Source organism: Bemisia tabaci, chromosome 1 (assembly GCF_918797505.1).
Source record: "Bemisia tabaci chromosome 1, PGI_BMITA_v3".
Taxonomy (NCBI): Eukaryota; Metazoa; Arthropoda; class Insecta; order Hemiptera; family Aleyrodidae; genus Bemisia; species Bemisia tabaci.
This window is the reverse complement of record NC_092793.1, coordinates 46,747,447-46,759,536: the sequence shown is the minus strand read 5'-3', so window position 1 is coordinate 46,759,536 and position 12,090 is coordinate 46,747,447. Positions and strand designations below refer to the sequence as shown.

Below are 12,090 nucleotides of genomic sequence, written 5' to 3'. Positions count from 1 at the left end.
AGTTCTAAAATTCGAAATAACAGCAGAATAGGTAACGTCGCTTCAGGAGCGATGATATATTGTCTGTTCTTCGGGTAGGCGACTATTCGTGTTCTCCAGCAGATTTGTTGCCTATGCGGTGAAATTGAAGGCGAACTTCAAGTGAACATTATCTTGTCCAGTTAAAGCATGTAGCGTATAAACCGTGGGTTTTCGAATATACCTTACGAGCTCCCCGATGAATTCATTACTTATCCAGAAAAACTGAGAGTGAGCCTCACCCTCACGTGAACGATATCCACCAAAAAATAAAAGTAGGAAAGGATCAAAACTTGGACTGGGCAATAGAGAGTGTAGGTTTTTAACACAGCATATTTCAGGACTAGCAGACTAGCTACAGAACTCACAAGACCTCCTCTCTCTGGCACAACTCACGAGCGATGCATACTTGCGTCGACAACTCAGGATCAAAGCGCGCTTAAATCGCCTTCAATTCGTTGTCATACAAAATGTGTATCACCAACGTCAGCAGGACTCCAATAATGATTGCGGTCTTGCGGTCTTGCTCGGCGCTGGCCGGCCGACCGCGGCCAGTGCCAACATGGCTCAGCTTTGCGGCATAAGGCGTTTTCGATTACGTAGAATATCTTTAATGAAACCACTTTAATCGGTTAATTTTTTTCTCTTTTCCGAAACAGATATCGATAAATTTTAACGCACCCATAAGTTCACCTAGTCCAGTCATTCTAGCTTTTTACCTCGGACAAATTAGCACAAACTTTTCCTTTGGTATATAGGGTCTCTAGGTACCCAATAAGACAGAAAAAAAAGTTTACCAAAAAATTCCACCGGGAAAGTGGTCAAATCGCAGTTTTTCAAAATGGCGGCTTACGGCGATTTTCAAAGAGGACGTACATACGGATTTCCCTTTATAACTCAAAAATAATGCGTCAAACAAAAAATTGCAACACATCAGTTTGAAAGATCATAAAATTTTGATTAAGAATCATATACAAAACTTAGGCTTTTCTTATTTTTTTCTTTCCGAATTTTAATATTTAAAAACAACAACCGGCAAAATCTGCTGAAAATTCACGATTTTTCGCGTTCTTGACCAATTTTAGGTCAAAATAATTAATTTAAGGTTAAAAACAACGGCACCACTGAAAAGTACGCTAAATTTTACATAAGTATACCCATTCTTTTTACCTTTTCATCTTATATGACCTCATTGTGAGACGAATCATTCAAAAGTATGAAGTCAATATTTAACAACAAATTCAGTTGTTTTTTTCCGTTTCCAGCGCTTTCGATGAATTATTTTTCGACAAAAGTATAACTTATATATACTTTTTAGAAAGGTGATAAAATTTTCAAGACGAATAACACACTGTTTTTCCTTTAAATTTTACAACATGTACCTGAAAAGCGTATTTAAAGGAATTACGCTGAAAACTGATTTCTCTAGAAATTTCAGAATTTCAACAATTTTCGACTTCTTTACAGCTAAAAACTGAGAATACGATTCAACGATGGTAATAATCGTTTAGTGCATAAAATTTCCCAAAAATTGCATACCTAAAATTACTGTTTCGAATTTTTTAAAGAGGGTTAGATATGACGTTAAAGTTGTCTATTGGAAAACCCAGCTGCTCGGTTACGAACATTTTTCTTAACATATACCCAAAATTTTCAAGTTTAGTAATTTTTGTTTGAAGTAAACTTTATGGTACCAATGTAATGGCATATGAAAGAGAAAAAAATGTCAATGAATAAATTTTTGAAGGTATTTAAGTGTACTTAGAAGCCAATTTTTGAGATGGTAAAAATTTACAAATTATTCAATAACAAGGCTTTGTCTCAGGTTTTTGTGGTTTTTCATGGCTGCAAACAATTTTATTCATCAAACCATGGTAATCAGCAAAAAGCTGGTAAAATTTTATGTAAGAAATGTACCTTTATTTGTATTTTTGGCGTCTCTCGTGAAAATGCAGAGGCAATGTTGAAAAAAATTGCAATTTACCCGAAAAAAATTTTCCCGCTGTTTTTCTTATTTTTCACGTGTTAAAAGGAATTTAAGAAAAAAAACAAGGTACGAGATGAAAAGTTCATGAAATTTCCTATAACCAAGGACAATTGAAAGTTGCCGTAAAACCTTTTTGAGGGGTCTTATCACTGAATTTCGGTTTAAAAAAAGTTTTTAAAAAAATGATGAAATGTAATTTTTTAGTTATTTTTGAGATTTTACCGCTTTAAAGTGAGCTTTAAAGTTAAAATAAATGATGTAACTGAAAAGTACGTTAAATTTTGGTCTAGAATAGTGTGTTTAACATCCTTTAAAGTAATTATATTTGCCGGTAGGATAATTTCTTCTGGGATCAAAAATGACATTTTTCTGAAAAAAGACCGTTTTTAGCTCGATTTTCCTAATTTTTAAGCCTTTTAAAAGTGTTTGATCAAAAAACCACTGTGATCACGTAAAAGTACATAAAATTTACAATAAGAGAGGGTACCTTGTTTCAAAAATTTCCATCATTTTTGGGTTTGACACGGCTTTATTTAAAATTGTGAAAAATGGCAATATTTACAGAAAATTGAGTTTCTATGCAAAACACCATCCCTGAAAAGGTCATATCAATACAGCAAATATGCCATCAATCGTGAGAAGTTATTTAAATCATTTCTGGAGAGCAAAAATGAATTAACGTATTATAAAATAAATAATAGGAGGGGAAACTGACCCACCTCTTCCTCCCTGCTTTCTAAAAGAGCGCTAATGGATATATGACCGCCAGTACGGAACTAACGGATACTTCACGCATACAAAGTGAAGACAATTTTCATCGTATTTATGCATACTCTCACATAAAAATATAGGAATAGGACAGAGCTTGGCGAAATCGGCACATTCAAGGATTTTTAAAAACATTGCGGAATGGGACATCTCACATATGAGGGAAGTTATTACGATGCGAGCACAGCCGCCGCGCCGCGAAGCGCTTTACGTGAGGGATTGGGCTGTGTAATGGCGGCAGCTCGGGGAGCGGGTGTTTTTGCGTCGGAGGAATTAATAGTAGAACTAATAATTATTATGATAAAATCAATACACCATTGAAGGTTTGGAACTTTTGGGCGGCCAACTGTAGCGTAAGCGCGAACAAGGATTATAACGAAAGTACAGATGTCAGTGGGGGGCGGGGTTGTCAACAGGAAAGAGGGGTATGCACCTATGCTTTACGTGACGTACCGCAGGCTCGTGTGAAATGAGGGTATCTAATTGTAAGTAAATAAGAAGGAAAATAATAAAAACAATAAAATTTTACTGCCCTTGGCATCTTGTCAGCCGAATATGCGACATTTCGCACATTATTTAATATTATTTAGCTTTCAATTGACCGAGTAAAAAATTAGCAGAGCTTTTATTTCATTACTCGGCTTTGTATTTCTTAATCTTTGTCAGTTAAATATTCGACGATACTAAAACAATTGCATTTTAACACTTATACTCTCAATTAAACAGCTTGGAGGACGAGGCGCATAAGTGCTATTTCGAGAAAAACATGTTTAAAGTTGCTAACTATTATACACAGCCTTATGGCAGGAAGAGAGTTCAAACTCACATCTTGATGCTTAAGCATTGGATGCTTCCGGTGAATTTTTCACAACTTTATTTCAAACCTAGAATTAGTTGGAACCACTAAAATGTGTCATATTTTTCGAAACCTGCACTTGGGCGCCTTGTCCTCCGAGCCCCTCAATTACTTTTTTACCCTGTCTTATTACCTTATATTATAAATTTTTAAACCGAAACTGACAAACTTTGGTCAAAATACTAGGTAATATTCAATGTCATGAAAATTAGCCGATAAACAGATATTTTAAAAATTAAGGCCGCCATCTTTTTTCCACCATCTTGAATTTGATTCAGACTGAAAGTAACGTCAAATTCGAATTTACCAGATCAAAATACCAGGATACACCGAGTTTCATGAAAATCTGCCGATAAATGGGTAGTTTTCAAATTGTACCCGCCATCTTTAATTTTAAAAAATTATAGCCACCACCTTCTTCCCACCATCTTTGATTTTAATTCTGGTTAAATTCGACATCAAATTCAAATTCTCTAGGGCTAAATACAGGGTTATACTAAGTTTCATGCAAATCAGTCGATAAACAGGTATCTAACAAATTATTGCCGCCATCTTTTTTCCGCCATCTTGAATTTGTCAAATTCGAATTTCCTAGATCAACATACCGGGGTACACCAAATTTCATGAAAATCTGCCGACAAATAGGTGTTTTGCCGTTTTTTTCTTAGAATCTTTAGCTGCGATAGTCCAAACAGTGAACGGATAAGATATGCCCCCCCCCCCCCCCCCCGGTCGACCATCCTTGCTCTAAGGTGCTTCTCCCTTTACTATGTACCATGACTATTAAATTAATAACACAATTTATTTCAAAAATAGTCGAATATACGTGAAAAAGGGTCACATTAATCGAAATTCAAGCCAAAATTTACAAAAAGTAAAAAATGTCGAATTTGACACAATTCCATAAAGGCCCTATAAAGGTCTTATACCTTCAGTAAAATTTTGATGTAATATGTGTTTTGAAAAGAAAATTTCACGCTCTTTCCATTGGTGCCAACAGTTTTGAGAGAAAAAATTCTGCCAAAACTGTATCTTAAAAGTTACAAACCAAACTTGAAATTTCAAGAAAATTCTAGCCTTTTTTTTCGGTGTCCGACCTCGTAGCTCGGCACCAACAAGTCAAAATTAAAAAAACTTTACATGTTTGTAAGCAGAATTTTATACTCTAAAAAAATGACAAGAATGATTTTTTTCACCGGATGCACTAGAATCACCCAAAATTGGGGAAACGCTGACGAAGTCAACAATCAATTTACACGTAATTTCAGTCGGCCGCCATTTTGTTATAAGCAATTTTGACTGTGTTCCCGAGGGGGGCTAATGGTAAACTTTTTTTGGGGGGCTCCAGACATGTTTTTGAGCGCTTTAAAGCACAAGAGAAGTTTGTGCTAATTTGTCCGAGGTTAGGCCCTTTTTTTGGCTAGAATGACTGGACTAACCAGTGAAAAATTTTGAAGATATTTTGAGTAAAAATTCCTTTATATTGATCCCGTATGAAAAGTTTCCCGCAGAAATTGCTTCAAAAATGTAATTTGTGTTTTCCTCTCTCTTGTAGTTAAGTACGCTCAAACTTTGAAATCCTCTCAAAGCACGGTGTTTTATGAATTATGCAGAATTAACTTCTCCATGCACCGGCATGAGTCAGATGTGGATCCAGGGGGGGGGGCGGCATGGTCTCATGCCCGCCTCCCCTGCGGAGCCGATTATTGAAATTGATAGACAAAGCTATAGACAAAAAAGACTTAGGGGGTATAGAGCGATCCTATATTTGTTGAAATGTGTGGTTCTTATAGACTAAGGGAGAAAATGATGGACTAACTGTCGGGTTTCTCGTGGGTTGCATTTAGTTAGTCTATTACCTACTGCCTTTGTCCATTGCAACCACCACTCACCAGCTTCCACCAGCCCCCCCCCCCCCCCCCATATCCCTTTTGTCATATTTGTCTATAGCTTTGTCTATCATTTTCAACAATCAGCCCACAGTTCAATTACATGCATCGAAGCACGGTTACTACATGAACCCAATATTGCGGCCGATATAGAGCACCGAGCTATACGGTTCATATGACCAAACTTTTTTCCAAGTGTGGAAGGGAAGCGGTTGCATAAGCCCGGCCTGACCCGGCGGCGCGGTGAAGCGCGGACGGCGGAAACCCAAGCCGAGACAGTGATATTCTAGTTTCTTCTAGTGTAATGCGCGGTTCAGGTCGTTGGACCGGGCGGCCGGCGCGGCGGCGCGGCGTGACCTCTGCAAATTCAAAGTCAGCTCGGAAAACGGGTCAAATCACACACGACTCGTCCTGGTCTCTGATGCTCTCCGGGTGCCCCGACAGGAACAGGTCACCGCGGTTACCCGGGCATCCGAGATCGGTGGGAAACGCGTCCTTTCTCCTCCTCCCTGGTACTCGCGCATATGCCCCGTCCTCGCCACGACCAGTGGCCATTCTTCCAAGTTGGCACCATTGTTTTTTATTCTTTTTTATGTATCCCGTCTTGCTACCGGAAAAGGTCTTAGGCAATCAGTCCTTGGTAAAGTCGATTAGCAAAATATCATTCCAAATCAGTGTGATATCATGCTGGCCCAACATGATATTAGTATGATAACATCCTAGTAGGAATAACCAGCATGATATCACACTGGTACCATACTGATATCATATTGATACCGTGTTGATATCATACTGGAGAATTTGCCAGTTCAATTAAGGAGATATCATTCTGATCGATTTTACCAGGGTGTGCTAATGTGCTTATGTCCAGACAGAATTGTTTCACCCCCCCCCCCCCCAAAAAAAAAGAGAAAGAATTGAGGGATAGCAAAAATTGGGTTTTTTTAAAAAAATTTTAGGTGGTTCCTAAGCTGTGATACCCATTTCCGGATCCGGGTCCGACCGCGAAGAACCATTTGACTCCCCCGGATCGAATTTAGCAAGCGCAATAAAATTTCGAGTCATGAGTCTCAATTGAAAACGCAAAAGTGAAATTGAGACAACTCTAATCCTCCGAGACGGGAATTTAAGTTTTCCTCCGATTGGCGGCGCGATGCGGTGTTTAGTCGGTCGTTAAAACGTAACGAAGACAGGCCGCGGTGAGAATAAAAACAAATCGCCAACTTCCGGAGACGGAGTTTTGGCAAATTAAAAGCCCCTTAATGGCGCAATTTGAAGGAACTGTGTCAAAACGGGACGATCCATGCTCGTGACTCGGCGCTCCGCGGCTACGATGCCAAATTGACCCTGACCTACGCCTCTACTCCGCGGAGAAAGCGCTGGAACCATGCTGTCTTGCTAGAGGAACAACGCCGTATGAGTCTTCGGACGTTGTCAAATTTAATCAACCACAAATTTTTGGGGGTAAATTCGTGAATTTCAGTTCCAATATTTCATAAATTTTTATTCGCAGATGTCTAAAAATCTCAAGAAAAAATATTCATAACTTTTTACAATCGTATCAGGGAAATTTGGCAACGTCGGCATGTTTATATGACGTTCTAAAGTGGAAAGGTAAAAGTCCCCTGCTAAGGCAAAACGCCGTATGAGCATTCGAATGTTCCCAAATTTCCTCTCGGAAAATTTGTATTTTCTGAAAGTTATGAATATTTTTTCTTGACACTTTAGACTCCTAGATCATTACTTCTTTGAAGATTCTCTGAAAAATCGGAAGAAAAATATTTACAAATTTTCCGGATAATTTTCGAAGGCAATTTGGCAACGTTCGAAGGCTCATATGGTGTTCTTCCTTAGCACAGCAGAGTGCGCGGGTAATCCGTCGCTCTTGTTTCCATTGAAAAATGCAATGGCTTTGAGGTTAACTTCCCTCCAGTTTTGACAGAAGCGCTCTCAACTCTTCACTATTTCCAGTAAACTTGCAAAACAAACAAACAAAGCCCTTCTTAAGGTCATGGTGGACCCAAAGGAAGGCTGAAGAGGGGGCCGTTTGGGACTTCCTCCCTCCCACGTGGGGACAGTTAGGTGCCCCCTTTTTTGAGCAAAAATTGAAGTGGACATACAATTTTGGAATTTTAGTCCGTAAACTTAATTTGTCAGCAAAAATCTACGGAATTTACTCATTTTTACCAAATGTTCAAAGAACGTTTGCTCCTATAAGATCCATAAAAAATACCTTCTTGGCAGGGCCAATATATATATGTCACGACGAAAAAAGTTTGTTTCGATTTAAAATAATCCTTTTTCAACCACGACACCCACTACAGAAATCACGAATTTTCCTAGTTAAATCGATTTTATTTACTAAGTGTTTCTGCTAATCGCAATGATCTCTTATGTTCCAGCGTTATGTATGTGGCTCACTACAGAAGACCATTTAAAAAGACGTCAGAGCCGTGAGTAACAATATATTTAAGTAGATTTCATTCTTTCTTAATCCTGTAATTTACACTAATGAGCAAAAATTATGTAAAACGAAGAAAAAAACGTTCAAAGTCAACTTTGACCAGGTCTACAGAAATGACGGATTGAAGACTTGTATTGCATAAGGTGAAAAGTTGTTTGAACTTACCCACCCTCGGCGGGTATTTAAAATCGTGCGCATATCCGTAGAAGTCCGTCTTTTGAACGTCAATGGCTTCATGTTTAATGGAACGCGTGCCACCTTTCACCAAATCTTCGAGAGACTTTTTTCCCCAGCAGGAAGTCAGAGAAAAATGCCGAGACGAGGGTACGGATCGTTTTTGTTTCGAAGATAGAAATGTTTTGAAAGATGCATTCGTATTCAGCATTTGAATAGGGCTGCGTCGTCACGGCATGCAGCGAGCGCATTCAAAGTTGAACCGATGATGAATGACTTTCAAAATAATTAGGGAATGGTTTGCTTTGAGGCACATGCCTGTTTTAAGTTGTGATTCCTTCGTCGCTCGAAGCTTTGGAGTTTGTTCTGCACGTGTTCGTGTGTGATGAGCTGAGGATTGTTATGCAGACTCGTGCCGTTAATTGTTTAACTAGAGCCTTATGAAGGACTGCAGTCTGATTATTGAAATTGATAGACAAAGCTATAGACAAAGTAGATATAGGGATAATGGAGCGATTCTATTGGTTGAAATGGGTGGCTCTCATTGACTACGGGAGAGAATGATGGACTTACTATAGGGTCTTTCGTGGGTTGCCAATAGTTAGTCCATTACCTACCTCCTTTGTCCATTGCAACTACCTGCCTCCACCGATAGGATCCCTCTATATCCCTTTTGTCTCCTTTGTCTACAGCTTCGTTTATTTATTTCAATAATCGGCCCGCCGGAAGGCGGAAAGGGAATATCTAGTGGAGGACCCCTGAGATCGGTTTAACGTTTAAAGTCTCCCATATGGGATTGTTGGTAAATTCAATACTCTCTGTTCCTGTGTTTATTTAACATGAGCTGGAAAACGAATAATCGTCAAATTCACAAGCTCTCTCGTTCTGTTCTGACAGCGGGGGATATTTTCCCGTTTTTACATTTGATTGAACGCTTTTGATCAACATAAAAAAAATATCACGTCAGTAGTTCTTCGATAAAATTCATCACACTCCCTACCCATTACAAAGATTGAACCACTTAGTTTCTTAGAATAAACCCATCCACGAAAAAACGAGGAGAACGAGAAAGAATTAAATACCAATTAAAGATTATCAATTTATAGAATTGGAAAATGTCAGAAATATGATACTTTTTAAATTGCAATTTTGCCGGTTTGAGAAGTGAAAAAGTTTGGATGAGATTTCAAAAAAGATGCTTGATTCCGTAGAAAAGTTGAGTGGGGGAAATTAAAGCACTTTTGTACTTAAAAATCAGATCATGCTGAACCACACGAGAGACGCCATGCCAAGACGGTAAAATCCAGACATAACTTCAGAGACTTTAACGCAAGGCTAGAAAAGTAGGCGTACCGACAGACGCGAATGATAGACGAATGGAGACATTTATTTATTTGAACATGAGGTTGAAATAAAAGGTTAACATGGAGGTAGAAAAAAATCCGAAAAGCTGCTCTGTTCTCTAAGCAGCTGCCGATGGAATGACAAGCATAAAGGCGTGTTCAATCTAAGTATAGGTACTCAAAGCTCAAGAAGCGGGATAAATGGACGTATTTCTATCAAACGGAACTAAGCGCCAATTTGAGTTCCCTTTGAGGAATTCAGAATCCCGGATAACGCGTTCTGTCAAACGGACCTAAGCGCCATGGAAAAGCATTGCGAGCATAGGACGGAATAAGCCGGACGCCCGATTCCGCCGCCAATCCAAGCCCCCCTCTACCTTCCTCACCCTATGGCGCTTAGGTCCGTTTGATAGAAATACGTCCAAATAATGTGTGTTATTCAAACAGATAACTTCGAGTTCCCCGTTGCGTTTGTTGCATATGCGACGAAATTGAAAGTGAACCTCTAGTTAACGATTTGTGCTGATAGGATTGGGTACGCTTTGTCTATGGTTCTGTTGAATTTTATCGAGCAAGATATGTCTATGTTTTTTTTTTAAAAAAAAATGAAAATGGGTTAGCTGCAAACTTCAGCTAGCGAGCAAAGAGAAGAGTTGTTTTCTAAAGAAAATGACTCAAATATCACGATGAGCGCATCGGGAAAGTTTGAAATACACTACTAACTTCACAATCTGCGTTGGTAAATATGCGATTTTTAGACATCCCGCTTCAAAAAAGATACTACGTCACAGGTGAAAATTTTGAAAGAGGAGTCGTTCCATCCGCAACCCTTGCCCACCGGATGCTACACAATATTCAACATTTCTGACGCATCCGCGAGTAAATTGTGAGGAAGCACCATGGTTTTTATATATCAACGAAAGGAAAATGTAAACATACACATGCCGGTTGAAAAAATCCCGTCTCGTCAAGTTCAGTTTTGAAATGGCGGGTTGGCAAACGTCGGGCATATTGAATATTGCGTAGCATCTTAGTGCGCAAGTGTTGGATGGAACGACCCTCTCACGAAATGTCCACCTGTGCTGCAGTCTTCATGCATGCTGAGCTTGTCGATTTCCTTTGACATTTTTGCAGTGGTTAATGCATAGCGAAAGAGCGCTCCAGCTAGAATTGTATTTAGCAAATGGGTGGTTTTTCTAGAAGGATTAAAAATAAACGAGTGGAACGGAATATAACAAAAGAATATGAACCATGCAAAATTATAATCCGGGTATCGGAACTTGGCTGTTTGAAAACGCCTTCAAATGCGGCGTGATACCTCACGCATTCCGGAGAGTTCGAATAGTTGTATCATTGCGCCTTAGAAATGCGACGGAAGATTACAATTGAAATGCCTTCGTGCACGCTGGCCTTTTCGATTTCCGTTAACATGTTTGCAGTCATGAATGCGCTTAAGTGCGCTTCAGCTAGAATTGTATTTAGCAAATGGGTGATTTTATAGGAGGATTATAATTATTAAACAAGTGGTTAGAAATGGAAACAAAATAATATGAACTATGGAAAACGATTATTCTGATAATGGAACTTGGCTGTTTTGAAAACGCCTTCAAATGCGGCTTGATACTTCACGCATTCCGGAGAGTTCAAATAGTTGTATCATTGCGCCGTAAGAATGTGACGGAAGATTTAAATGGAAATAGCCTCCATGCACGCTGGGCGTGTCGATTTCCTTTGACATTTCTGCTGTGGTGAATGCATAGCGAAAGAGCGCTCCAGCTAGAATTGTATTTAGCAAATGGGTGGTTTTTCTACGAGGATTAAAAATAAACGAGTGGAACGGAATATAACAAAAGAATATGAACCATGCAAAACGATAATCCGGGTATCGGAACTTGGCTGATTTGAAAACGCCTTCAAATGCGGCGTGATACCTCACGCATTCCGGAGAGTTCGAATAGTTGTATCATTGCGCCTTAGAAATGTGACGGAAGATTACAATTGAAATGCCTTCGTGCACGCTGGCCTTTTCGATTTCCGTTAACATATTTGCAGTCATGAATGCGCTTAAGTGCGCTTCAGCTAGAATTGTATTTAGCAAATGGGTGATTTTATAGGAGGATTATAATTATTAAACAAGTGGTTAGAAATGGAAACAAAATAATATGAACTATGGAAAACGATTATTCTGATAACGGAACTTGGCTGTTTTGAAAACGCCTTCAAATGCGGCTTGATACCTCACGCATTCCGGAGAGTTCAAATAGTTGTATCATTGCGCCTTATGAATGTGACGGAAGATTTAAATGGAAATAGCCTTCATGCAGGCTCGCCACATCCCATCTCTGGCCCTGGTACCAGTTTAAAGGTCCGGGCCCCAAGCACGGAGGGGGGATCGGAGGGGCATCTCCCGAGAAATTTTAGAATTTATACGACTAATCGCACGCATTTTGAAGCTTCCGTAAATGATTTTCCATCAATTTCTGCGGAAAAATATTTTTTTTTTTTTTTTTTTTTTTTTTTTTTTTTTTTTTTTTTTTTTTTTAATAGTTTCAGCACAAAATACTTGCGAATTGTTGCATTCAAGACATCTG

General features: G+C 39.0%; 1 protein-coding gene across 1 annotated transcript in view; it reads left to right on the top strand.

Annotated features, from left to right (window-relative positions):
- The window catches only part of pip (heparan sulfate 2-O-sulfotransferase pipe), a 159,281-nt gene that overhangs the window by 1,045 nt on the left and 146,146 nt on the right, over nucleotides 1-12,090 (top strand). The window contains exon 2 of the mRNA XM_072301859.1: nucleotides 7,921-7,971. The gene's annotated coding sequence lies outside the window, so the exon portion shown is untranslated. The remainder of the gene's footprint in view (nucleotides 1-7,920; nucleotides 7,972-12,090) is intronic.